Source organism: Ammospiza nelsoni, chromosome 26 (assembly GCF_027579445.1).
Source record: "Ammospiza nelsoni isolate bAmmNel1 chromosome 26, bAmmNel1.pri, whole genome shotgun sequence".
Lineage (NCBI taxonomy): Eukaryota > Metazoa > Chordata > Aves > Passeriformes > Passerellidae > Ammospiza > Ammospiza nelsoni.
The window spans coordinates 3,860,823-3,873,834 of NC_080658.1; the positions used below are offsets into that span (position 1 = coordinate 3,860,823).

Here is a 13,012-nt window from a genome sequence, read left to right on the forward strand (position 1 = left end):
CTGAAATGAATGTGATGCAGTTCAGGGGAGAGCAGCTGTGCACTGGCCTGGAGAGTCCTGTCTGTATGTCCATGTGTCCATGTGTCTGTGTTTAGAGCAGCTGGAAAAGAGGGGCTCAGGACCCAGGGACTGCGTTTCAGCGTTTCTTCTCTGGGCAAATCTTTTCCAGGCTGCTGCATCATTACAGCCTGGGCTCCTTCTGAGTCTGGGCAAATGCCGCTCTGTGATGCTCAGGGCAGAGCAGTGGAGAGCGTCTCCATTGTGATCAACGCATTTCACCGGTTGTGTAACACAACAGGGCACACACACACAGACACAGGCACACACACACACAGACGGGGGGAGATTCATACACGAATTTGTGCTCCAACATGGATTCCTGCAGACCCTGCCTGTACACAAGTGCACACAAACCAAGAGCACAGGCAAGGACACAATGAGCCATGGACGCTTCTGAGGAAACCTGAGAACAACTGCCGAAGGATGGAGCCTTGTGGGGAAGGACATGGAGTCAGGCAAACCCTGGCTTGTGTACACACAGGCTGGACACAGAGTAAGATGTCCAGAGAGTCATGATTACTTTCCTGAAGGCAATTTTAAGAGGACAGGGTCAGAATCAGCAGGCCAATGCCAACAGATGGGGAGGCAAAAACCAGGGACCATCGGGGTGAGCTGAGGAGAGAAGAAGGGAAGGTGTATATCTAAGTTTGTGGGAATAGATCCGTTTTCGGATGTACTTTATGTGTGAATATGACTGGAAAGGAATGATCACAGAGATATGCATGCACACACATGGGTGCAGCACCTGGAATAGGAGCAAGTGTGGGTATTTGCACATGACTGTGGACATGGCAGAAGGAGAAGTGTTTGTGCCTGGGTCTCCTTTGGAAATGTGAGTGCAGACATCTCTTCATAAATGCAGAGGTAGGAGTTACTCTTCGGGTGTGTGCAAGCTCCAGAGTGTGTTTGTGGTACTGTGCACCAGTAGTTCTTTAATTACTTCTTCCTCTACTGAGGGAGATGCTTTATTCCCAGCAAGGCATCAGGGAAGCAACGAGATGTGCTGGAAGTGAGGAGAAGCAACAGCAGTCAAAGTGAGGCCCGGCAGGCCCGGAGCGCGCGGGCCTTTGGCTGCCACGGGCGCTGTCGGTGCTGCGGGCTCGGGGCAGAGGAAGGAGCTGCGCAGGCGCGGCCCGGGAGCCCGGCGGGCGGAGCGGCAGCGCCCCCTGCTGGCCCCGCTCGGCTCAATGACGGTGCCGGTGTCGATGGTGGTGTCGGTCCCGGTCCCATTGAGGGATCGGTAGCAATGTCCATTGCCATTGCCGGTGTCGGTTCTGGTGCCTGTGTCGGTTCCGGTGGCGGCCCCGGCCCGGCAGCCCGGGACGAGCGGGGCTCGGCGGCCCCGGCGGGCGGAGCGGCAGCGCCCCCTGCTGGCCCCGCCCGGCCCCGCCCGCGGCGGTTCGTGCCCGGCCGCAGCCCCGGCTCCTCTGCCCGTGGCCCTCAGCGCGCAGTAATACACGGCCGCGTCCCCGCGCCGGGGCTCAGCGAGCCACAGCCAGCTCGAACGCCCGTCTTCCGACACCGACAGCGATCCTGCAATGCTCGACAGTGGCTTGGAGCTTCTAGCAGCGAGGGCCAGGAATTCAGGTGCTTGGACCGGGAGCTGACGGTAGAAATGGATGTAATCGGCGCCGCGTTTGTTGGCGTGTGTGCAGGTGATGTTGATGCCGGTGCCCTCGGTGGTCTCCAGGAATGGCTCTTGCTGCACCTGGGCTCTGCCTGAAGCCACTGCCGGGAACAGAAAATGGATCAACTTTAACTCCTACACTGCCGCAGTGCACAGATCAAATCTGGCACTACCAGTCAGGAACGTACAGAGATGGTGAGGAGAATAGTACCGAGAAAATTTAGGATAAGCAGGAATAGAAGTGTCCTTCCCTGGTTTGTGGAGAGATGAATGTGTGAATGTCAGGAGCAGTAACTGGAGAATAGGAGGATGTGGGAGAAAGCGCAAAAATGAAAGAAGAGTTAGAAGGGCTAAGGACTGACTTTGTACGTAATAACGAAGGAGAGGGATAGAATGCTTGTGCAGTTGTGGATATAGAATAGAAACAGGAGATTTCTGAGAACATATGGGATGGGTAAGAGGGAGAGTTGAACGGGAAAAAAACACAAAGGAAAAAGGCTTTGAAAAAGCCAGGCAGGACGGCAGCCACCGGGGACCTGCAGGATCACCCCAACCCCAGACCGCGGCCCCTTCTTGACCCCCTCGCACCGATCAGAACCACGGCCAGCGCCGGCAGCCCCGCGGCCCGAGCCCGCCGCATGCCGCCGCTCCGCCGGCCGAGCCTCGCTGTGCCCCTGAGCCCCGGCTCTGCTGCGGCCGTGCCGCCTCCTCTGCGCCGCCCCAGCTCCGCCCCGGGGCTGAGCCCTGCGCCGCTGCCGCTCGGACTCGGGCCGAGTCCTGGCAGGGAACGGAGCGGAGGCGAGCGCGGGGCCTGCGGGGCGGCGCTCGGAGCTGCGGCCCACGGAGACAGCGGAGACAATGTGCAGACCTGGAGCCCTTTGTCCCGGGAAGCACAGGACTGACTGATTATTTTCTCCCTTTTCCTTCACCATCTATTACTTCCCATTCCCCCTCCCCCTCACCTGATACATGCAGATTTCAGAATTGTTCTCCGTGGCATATCTTTGTAAGAAGGGACAAGGGGCACAAGAGGCAGAGGGCTCTGCTGGCCTCAAGAGCCTGGGATCCTTGCCTGCCAAAGAGAGCATGTGTGCCGGCAAAGATTGAAAAGGCAGAAAAACACTTGTGCAACATCAGCAGGAAGAGAGGACAGACACTCTGTGAGAGAAACAACTGTGCAGTCAGAAAAGTGAGTGAGGAGGGAGGGAGAGGAGCTGCTGCAGGCACCAGAGCATTGCTATTTCTGCAGCCTGTGATGAAGACCAGGGTGAGGGAGGCTGTCCCTCTACAGCCTATGAAGGTCTGTGGTCGAGTAGAAATGCATCCCATGGAAGATCCAAAGACACAGCAGGGTGATGTGTCCTTAAGGAAGGTGTGACCCCATGGAAAGCCCCACTGGAGCAAGGTCCTGGCAGGACTGTGCCTCCATGGAGGGGAGCCCATTCTGGAGTTGATTTTCTGGCAGGACTTTTGGACGCATGGGAGACCTATCCTGGAGGCACCTCTTCCTGAAAGTCTGCACTCCATGGACAGGAGAACAGAAACAAGACATGGGCTGTGTGGGAATGTCTGCTTTCACTGATGTATTTCTGAGACAGTGATTGTCCACATTTGTAGACAGGCCAGAGGAAGCTCTGTTGCCCAGAACCCACAGAGCCTTTCCTGAAGGAGCAAGAGGTGGCTTGGCAAAGACCCTGCTGCCCTCCCTGCCTCACACAGACCAGCTTAGTGTAAACATGGAGCTATGACCTGGCGGGGCTGTTTGCTGCCGTGAGGAGCACAGCTGGACACAGCCCGGGCTGAGGAGAAGGGCTGAGCACGGTCTGTGACTCCACGCTGGAGCTGCCGGTGTTGGTATCGGTGGGTGCCGGAGTGGGTTCCGGTGGCGGCCCCGGCCCGGCAGCCCGGGACGAGCGGGGCTCGGCGGCCCCGGCGGGCGGAGCGGCAGCGCCCCCTGCTGGCCCCGCCCGGCCCCGCCCGCGGCGGTTCGTGCCCGGCCGCAGCCCCGGCTCCTCTGCCCGTGGCCCCCAGCGCGCAGTAATACACGGCCGCGTCCCCGCGCCGGGGCTCAGCGAGCCACAGCCAGCTCGAACGCCGATCTGACGACACCGACAGCTGTCCTGCACTGCCCGGCAGCTCTTTGGACTCTTTCATAGTGAGTGCGAGGAGTTCAGGTCCTCGGCCCGGGAGCTGACGGTACCACTGGATCCAATCACCCGTCTGGGTTTTGGTATGCGAGCAGGTGATGTTGATGCCGGTGCCCTCGGTGGTCTCCATGAATGGCTCCTGATGTACCTGGGCTCTGGTCATAGCCACTGCCACGGAGAAAAGAAAAATCAGTTTTCTTTTACAGAAATGGCCATTCAAGGACAGATGGGAGATGACAACAGATCAGAGCGAACTTGGATAAGTTTTAAGAATCAAGTATGGAGGCATGATTTGTCTGAGAGTATTTCACTGACGATAAGGATCTATGAGGGATGTTGTGAAGGTAAATCAGAAGGAATTCTGAAAAACAGACTGGCTGAGAAGGATAGAAGGATGGATGGGATGGGATGGGATGGGATGGGATGGGATGGGATGGGATGGGATGAGATGGATGGATGGATGGATGGATGGATGGATGGGTGGATGAATTTATGGATGGATGGATGGATGGGTGGATGGATGGATGGATGGATGGATGGATGGATGGATGGATGGGTGGATGGATGGATGGATGGATGGATGATTGGATGGATGGATGGATGGATGGATGGATGGATGGATGGATGGGTGGATGGATGGATGGATGATTGGATGGATGGATGGATGGATGGATGGATGGATGGATGGGTACCGAGATAGAAGACGAAAGAGAATGTGGGAAGCAATGATTTACAGAGGGAAAAAATATAGGGGCAGAGGAGGGGACGAAAGGTAAACAAGAACCGAAAAGGAACAGGAGAGTAAGTGATGAATCTTGAGATGGGGACGATCTCACATAGCCCGCTGACCCGGCCAGAGTCCCCACGCACCGATGAGCAGCACAGCCAGCGCCGGCAGCCCCGCGGCCCGAGCCTGCCGCATGCCGCCGCTCCGCCGGCCGAGCCTCGCTGCGCCCCTGAGCCCCGGCTCTGCTGCGGCCGTGCCGCCTCCTCTGCGCCGCCCCAGCTCCGCCCCGGGGCTGAGCCCTGCGCTGCTGCCGCTCGGGCTCGGGCCGAGTCCTGGCAGGGAACGGAGCGGAGGCGAGCGTGGGGCCGGCCTGGGGGGCGGGGATCGGGCTGGGACCGTGGAGATCACAATTGACAGTGCCTGGGCTTCCTTCGCTCCCATAATGTGTTCCCTCACATCCTCCCTTTGCTGTCATGTGGGGACTCCTGAAATATCCTTCTGGGCACTGGAAGGAAACCCACACATGCGGATGCAAGACCAGGGCATAAATCCTCAGCCTTTCTCCTTGTCTACGAAACCAATGTGATGCAAGTCAGGGGAGAGCAGCTGTTCGTTGGCCTTTAGACACCTGCCGGTATGTCTCTGTGTCCATGTGTCCGTGTGTGTGTAAGCACTCCCAGCCATGCTCTGGCGATGCCCAGCATTTCAAATGGAATTAAACTAAAAATCCAAACTTGGGTGAAACCATCCTTATTGGGGCTGGCAATATGCAGTAGCAGAGTGTGATGTCTAGAGCAAATTAAAAAGGAGGGCTCAGGAAGCAGGGACTGCATTTCAGCACGCCTACCCTGGATAAATCTCCGGCTGGCTGCTGCATCATTGTTCAACTGCACCCAGGCTTCTTGTGAGTGCCGAAACCAGGTGAGTCTGAACCTCCTTCCCTTTCTCTTTCTCTTACAAAATTACCCACACAACAAATGTCTCAGCAGTGGTTGTTTTCTTCTGTACTCAGCCCACTCTACTCGGGAATGTATTCACCAAATACAAGGGAACGGCTGAGGTGCTTTACACGTTCTTTTCCTCAGTGTTCAAGATTAGGATTGATTATCTTCAGGAGAAGTGGCCTCCTGGTCTGGGAGACAGGGAGGGCAAGCAGCAAGGAACCTATGTGATCCAGACAGAGAAAGTTAAAGATTTGCTAAGCCTCTTCGAGGCTCACAAGACCTAGGGATTGGATGGGATTGGTGCTGGGGAGATGAGGCAGCTGGGGCAAAAGCTCATTAAGGCAGTGCTGAGAAGAGCAACTGAGGGAGGTCGGTGACTCCAAGCTGGAGATGCCGTTGTCGGTGTCGGTTCTGGCATGGGTCCGGGTCCCATTGTCGGTGCCGGTGTCGGTTCTGGTGGCGGCCCCGGCCCGGCAGCCCGGGACGAGCGGGGCTCGGCGGCCCCAGCGGGCGGAGCGGCAGCGCCCCCTGCTGGCCCCGCCCGGCCCCGCCCGCGGCGGTTCGTGCCCGGCCGCAGCCCCGGCTCCTCTGCCCGTGGCCCCCAGCGCGCAGTAATACACGGCCGCGTCCCCGCGCCGGGGCTCAGCGAGCCACAGCCAGCTCGAACGCCGATCTGACGACACCGTCAGACTCCCCTTTGGCTCCAGCACGGGTTTTGTGCCTACGACAGCTATTGCTATTAGCTGGGGGGCTTGGTGTGGGAATTGGCGGTACCACTGGGTAGAGTCGGCAGCAGTTTTGGGGTTCTGGCAAGTGATGTTGATGCCGGTGCCCTCGGTGGTCTCTGCCCACGGCGTCTGCTGCACTTGGTCTGTGTTCGCGGCCACTGCTGGGGAAGGACAGAGAAAGCACAAACATGGTAAAACCGTGGGATTCTGAGGTTTCTTTTGCAAGACACAGTCGGGAACAGTGGCCATAAGTCAGAGGCAGACTCGAAGGGAATGTGAGGAATTCGAAATTCATGCATGCCTAGATAAGGCAGAAGTTAGGTCAGCACATGCACAGATGGATGGAGAAATTAGGAGTTTAAGTGAAGAACAGAATGCTGTATTCAGGGTAAAAATAAATGCTGGATCTATAGAGCAAGGTATAGGTGCATGGAAAAGCAGGAATACATGCAGGCAGGCTTTGCCAACGCAAATGATGAAGGCTTGCTGGGATGAGTGATGGCAGGGAGACCAGGAGAGAGAAGGAGTTGGGGAGGAGAGGGAAAAATCCGTGCCAGTCTCCCTGGGGAATACTCCAGCCCCATCCCCGGCCCCCTTGGTGCTAAACCCCACGCACCGATCAGAACCACGGCCAGCGCCGGCAGCCCCGCGGCCCGAGCCCGCCGCATGCCGCCGCTCCGCCGGCCGAGCCTCGCTGCGCCCCTGAGCCCCGGCTCTGCTGCGGCCGTGCCGCCTCCTCTGCGCCGCCCCAGCTCCGCCCCGGGGCTGAGCCCTGCGCCGCTGCCGCTCGGGCTCGGGCCGAGTCCTGGCAGGGAACGGAGCGGAGGCGAGCGCGGGGCCTGCGGGGCGGCGCTCGGCTCTTGGCACGTCGGGAGCGGCGGGGCCGGCCTGGGGGGCGGGGATCGGGCTGGGTCCGTGGAGATCACGATTGACAGTGCCTGGCTTTCCTTCGCTCCCATAATGACATCCTCCCTTTGCTGTCGTGTGAGGACTCCCGAATTGTTCTTCAGGATACTGTAAAACATTCCACATACACGGATACAGGACTTGGGCATAAAGCCTCAGCCTTTCTCCGTGTCCATGAAATGAATATTGCGCAGTTCAGGGGAGATCAGCTGTGCACTGGCCTGGAGAGTCCTGTCTGTATGTCCATGTGTCCGTGTGTCTGTGTTTACAGTAGCTGGATAAGGAGGGCTGCATTTCAGCGCCTCTTCCATGGGCAAATCTCTTCCAGGCTGCTGCATCATTGTCCAATTACACCTGGACTCCTTTTGAATCTGGGCAAATGCTGCTCTGTGATGCTCAAGGCAGAGCAGTGACCTGTGTCTTCATTGCGATCAACGCATTTCACTGGCTGAGTAACACAATAGGGCACAGACACACACACACACACACACACACAGAAACACACACTAATGGACAGACATGTACACATACACACCGAAACACACACACACACACACACACACGCGCACAGAGGCTTCTGCATATTGGGGGCGATTCATGCACGAATTTCTGCTCCCACATGGATTCCTGTGCACGCCTGAACACAAGCGCACACAAACCAGGAACACAGGCAAGGACACAATCAGCCATGGAGGCTCCTGAGGGAACCTGGGAACAGCTGCAGCAGGACTGGAGCCTTGTAGGGAAGGACGAGGAGTCAGGCAAGGCCCTGGCATGGTTTGTGTGCTTACAGGGTGAACACAAAGTAAGATGCCCAGCGAATTCCAAATACTTTCCTGAAGGCAATTTCAACAGGGCAGGGTCAGAGACAGCAGTCCTATACCGACACACGGGGAGGAAAAAACAAGTGGCCCTCAGAGTGAGCTGAGGAGGGAAGAATGGAAGGTGTATATGCAAGTGTGTGGGAAGAGATCCGTGTTGGGATGTGCTTTATGTGTGCACATCTCTGGACAGGGGTGTTCACGCAGATGTGCGTTCAGGCACTTGGGTGCAGGAGAAGGAATAGAAGCGAGCGTGCGTGTTTGCACAGCAGTGGGGACACGGCAGAAGGACAAGCATCTGTGCTTGCCTCAACTTTGGAAACGTGCATGCACACACCTTTTAATAAATGCAGAGCCTTGCCTTACTCTTTGGGTGTGTGCAAGCTCCAGTATGTGTTTGTGGGACCGTGAACCCGTGCATATGAAGTGCGACTTCTTTAAATGGTTCTTCTCCTACTCATGGTGCTGCTTTATTCCCAGCAATGCATCAGGGAAGCTCAGGGATGTGCTGGAAGTGAGGAGAAGCAACAGCAGTCAAAGTGAGGCCCGGCAGGCCCGGAGCGCGCGGGCCTTTGGCTGCCACGGGCGCTGTCGGTGCTGCGGGCCCGGGGCAGAGGAAGGAGCTGCGCAGGCGCGGCCCGGGAGCCCGGCGGGCGGAGCGGCAGCGCCCCCTGCTGGCCCCGCCCGGCCCCGCCCGCGGCGGTTCGTGCCCGGCCGCAGCCCCGGCTCCTCTGCCCGTGGCCCCCAGCGCGCAGTAATACACGGCCGCGTCCCCGCGCCGGGGCTCAGCGAGCCACAGCCAGCTCGAACTCCGATCTGCCGACACCGACAGCTGTCCTGCATTGTCCGGCATCTTTTTCGAGTCTTTGTGAATGCTCATGAGGAGTTCGGGTCCTCGGCCAGGGAGTTGTCGGTACCAGTAGATCAATTCGCTGCTCTGGATTTTGGGATGTGAGCAGGTGATGTTGATGCCGGTGCCCTCGGTGGTTTCCAGGAATGGCTCCTGTTGTACCTGGGCTCTGGCCACAGCCACTGCCGCAGAGAAAAAAGGAATCAGTTTTCTTTTACAGAAAGTGACAAGCAAGGACTGATGGGAGAGGACAACAGATCAGAGCGAGTTGGATATGTTTTGATAATAGAGTATGGAGACATGATTTGTCTAAGAGCGCTTGTTTGAGGATACGAACCTACGAGGGATGTTCTGAAAGTAAATTAGAAGAAAATGTGAGAAACAGAGTGGCTGAGAGAGATGGATGGATGGATGGATGGATGGATGGATGGATGGATGGATGGATGGATGGATGAATCCATACAAAGAAGAAAAGACAACTTGGGAAGCAGTGTTTAACAGAGGGTGGGACAGAGCGTAAAGAAGGACCGAAAAGGAACAAGAAGATGAGAAATGAATTCTGAAATGGGGCGGATCTCGCATAGCCCGCTGAGCCTCCCGCCACCCCCACGCACCGATCAGCAGCACAGCCAGTGCCGGCAGCCCCGCGGCCCGAGCCCGCCGCATGCCGCCGCTCCGCCGGCCGAGCCTCGCTGTGCCCCTGAGCCCCGGCTCTGCTGCGGCCGCGCCGCCTCCTCTGCGCCGCCCCAGCTCCGCCCCGGGGCTGAGCCCTGCGCCGCTGCCGCTCGGGCTCGGGCCGAGTCCTGGCAGGGAACGGAGCGGAGGCGAGCGCGGGGCCTGCGGGGCGGCGCTCGGCTCTCGGCACGTCGGGAGCGGCGGGGCCGGCCTGGGGGGCGGGGATCGGGCTGGGACCGTGGAGATCACGATTGACAGTGCCTGGCTTTCCTTCGCTCCCACAATGTGTTCCTTCACATCCTCTCTTTGCTGTCATGTGGGGACTCCCGAGTTGTCCTTCGGGGCGCTGGAAGGAAACCCACACACATTGATGCAGGACCTGGGCATAAAGCCCCAGCCTTTGTCCTTGTCCACGAAACCAGTGTGATGCAGTTTAGGGGAGAGCAGTTGTGCACTGATATGGAGAGACCTGTCTGTGTGTCCGTGTATCTGTGTGTCCATTTGGCTGTGTGTGTGAGCACTCCCAGCATTTCAAACGGAATTAAGCTAAAAAACTAAACTTGGGTGAAATCATCCTTATTGGTTCCTGCAATTGGCATTAAAAGAGTGTGAATTTTTGAGGAGCTGGAGAAAGAGGGCTCAGGAAGCAGGGACTGCATTTCAGTGCCTCTTTCCTGAACAAATCTCATGCAGGCTGCTCCATCATTATTCTACTGCACCCAGGCTGCCTCTGAATCTGGAAACCAAGTGAGTCTGAAGCCCCTTCCCTTTCTCATGACAAATGCCAAAGCTGAGGTTGTTTTCTTCCTTGCTCAGTCCACTGTCATGGGGATTATATTCACCAAAGAGAAGGGAGCGTCTGAGATGCTTAACACCTTCTTTGCCTCAGTCTTCAGAACTAGGATTGCTTATCATAAGGAGAACTGGCCTCCTGATCTGGGAGACAGGGAACACCTGTAATGCACAGAGAGCAAGTTAAAGATTTGCAAAGCTACTTGGAGGTTCACAAGACTTTGGGATTGGACGGGACTGATGCTAAGGAGACGAGGCAGCTGCGGCAAAATATCATTAAGACAGTGCTGAGAAGAGCGACTGAGGGAGGTCGGAGACTCCAAGTTGGAGCTGCCGCTGTCGATGGTGATGTGGGTGTCGGTGTCAATGACACCGCTCGTGTCGGTCCCGGTCCCATTGCCAGTGCCAGTAACTATTGCCGCTGCCGGTGTCGGTTCTGGTGCCGGTGTCGGTTCTGGTGGCGGCCCCGGCCCGGCAGCCCGGGACGAGCGGGGCTCGGCGGCCCCGGCGGGCGGAGCGGCAGCGCCCCCTGCTGGCCCCGCCCGGCCCCGCCCGCGGCGGTTCGTGCCCGGCCGCAGCCCCGGCTCCTCTGCCCGTGGCCCCCAGCGCGCAGTAATACACGGCCGCGTCCCCGCGCCGGGGCTCAGCGAGCCACAGCCAGCTCGAACGCCGATCTGACGACACCGTCAGACTCCCCTTTGGCTCCAGCACGGGTTTTGTGCCTACGACAGCTATTGCTATTAGCTGGGGGGCTTGGTGTGGGAATTGGCGGTACCACTGGGTAGAGTCGGCAGCAGTTTTGGGGTTCTGGCAAGTGATGTTGATGCCGGTGCCCTCGGTGGTCTCTGCCCACGGCGTCTGCTGCACTTGGTCTGTGTTCGTGGCCACTGCTGGGGAAGGACAGAGAAAGCACAAACATGGTAAAACCGTGGGATTCTGAGGTTTCTTTTGCCAGACAGAGTCGGGAACAGTGGCCACAAGTCAGAGGCAGACTCGAAGGGAATGTGAGGAATTCGAAATTCATGCATGCCTAGATAAAGCAGAAGTTAGGTCTGCACATGCACAGATGGATGGTGAAATTAGGAGTTTAAGTGAAGAACAGAATGCTGTATTCAGGGTAAAAATAAATGCTGGATGTATGGAGCAAGGTATAGGTGCATGGAAAAGCAGGAATACATGCAGGCAGGCTTTACCAACGAAAATGATGAAGGCTTGCTGGGATGAGTGATGGCAGGGAGACCAGGAGAGAGAAGGAGTTGGAGAGGAGAGGGAAAAATCCGTGCCAGTCTCCCTGGGGAATACTCCAGCCCCATCCCCGGCCCCCTTGGTGCTAAACCCCACGCACCGATCAGCAGCACAGCCAGCGCCGGCAGCCCCGCGGCCCGAGCCCGCCGCATGCCGCCGCTCCGCCGGCCGAGCCTCGCTGTGCCCCTGAGCCCCGGCTCTGCTGCGGCCGCGCCGCCTCCTCTGCGCCGCCCCAGCTCCGCCCCGGGGCTGAGCCCTGCGCCGCTGCCGCTCGGGCTCGGGCCGAGTCCTGGCAGGGAACGGAGCGGAGGCGAGCGCGGGGCCTGCGGGGCGGCGCTCGGCTCTTGGCACGTCGGGAGCGGCGGGGCCGGCCTGGGGGGCGGGGATCGGGCTGGGACCGTGGAGATCACGATTGACAGTGCCTGGCTTTCCTTCGCTCCCATAATGACATCCTCCCTTTGCTGTCGTGTGAGGACTCCCGAATTGTTCTTCAGGATACTGTAAAACATTCCACATACACGGATACAGGACTTGGGCATAAAGCCTCAGCCTTTCTCCGTGTCCATGAAATGAATATTGCGCAGTTCAGGGGAGATCAGCTGTGCACTGGCCTGGAGAGTCCTGTCTGTATGTCCATGTGTCCGTGTGTCTGTGTTTACAGTAGCTGGATAAGGAGGGCTGCATTTCAGCGCCTCTTCCATGGGCAAATCTCTTCCAGGCTGCTGCATCATTGTCCAATTACACCTGGACTCCTTTTGAATCTGGGCAAATGCTGCTCTGTGATGCTCAAGGCAGAGCAGTGACCTGTGTCTTCATTGCGATCAACGCATTTCACTGGCTGAGTAACACAATAGGGCACAGACACACACACACACACACACACACACAGAAACACACACTAATGGACAGACATGTACACATACACACCGAAACACACACACACACACACACACACGCGCACAGAGGCTTCTGCATATTGGGGGCGATTCATGCACGAATTTCTGCTCCCACATGGATTCCTGTGCACGCCTGAACACAAGCGCACACAAACCAGGAACACAGGCAAGGACACAATCAGCCATGGAGGCTCCTGAGGGAACCTGGGAACAGCTGCAGCAGGACTGGAGCCTTGTAGGGAAGGACGAGGAGTCAGGCAAGGCCCTGGCATGGTTTGTGTGCTTACAGGGTGAACACAAAGTAAGATGCCCAGCGAATTCCAAATACTTTCCTGAAGGCAATTTCAACAGGGCAGGGTCAGAAACAGCAGTCCTATACCGACACACGGGGAGGAAAAAACAAGTGGCCCTCAGAGTGAGCTGAGGAGGGAAGAATGGAAGGTGTATATGCAAGTGTGTGGGAAGAGATCCGTGTTGGGATGTGCTTTATGTGTGCACATCTCTGGACAGGGGTGTTCACGCAGATGTGCGTTCAGGCACTTGGGTGCAGGAGAAGGAATAGAAGCGAGCGTGCGTGTTTGCACAGCAGTGGGG

General features: G+C 57.6%; 1 protein-coding gene across 1 annotated transcript in view; it reads right to left on the reverse strand.

Moving 5' to 3' along the window:
• The window catches only part of LOC132084213 (T cell receptor alpha chain MC.7.G5-like), a 131,445-nt gene that overhangs the window by 117,181 nt on the left and 1,252 nt on the right, over positions 1–13,012 (reverse strand). The window lies entirely within an intron of this gene.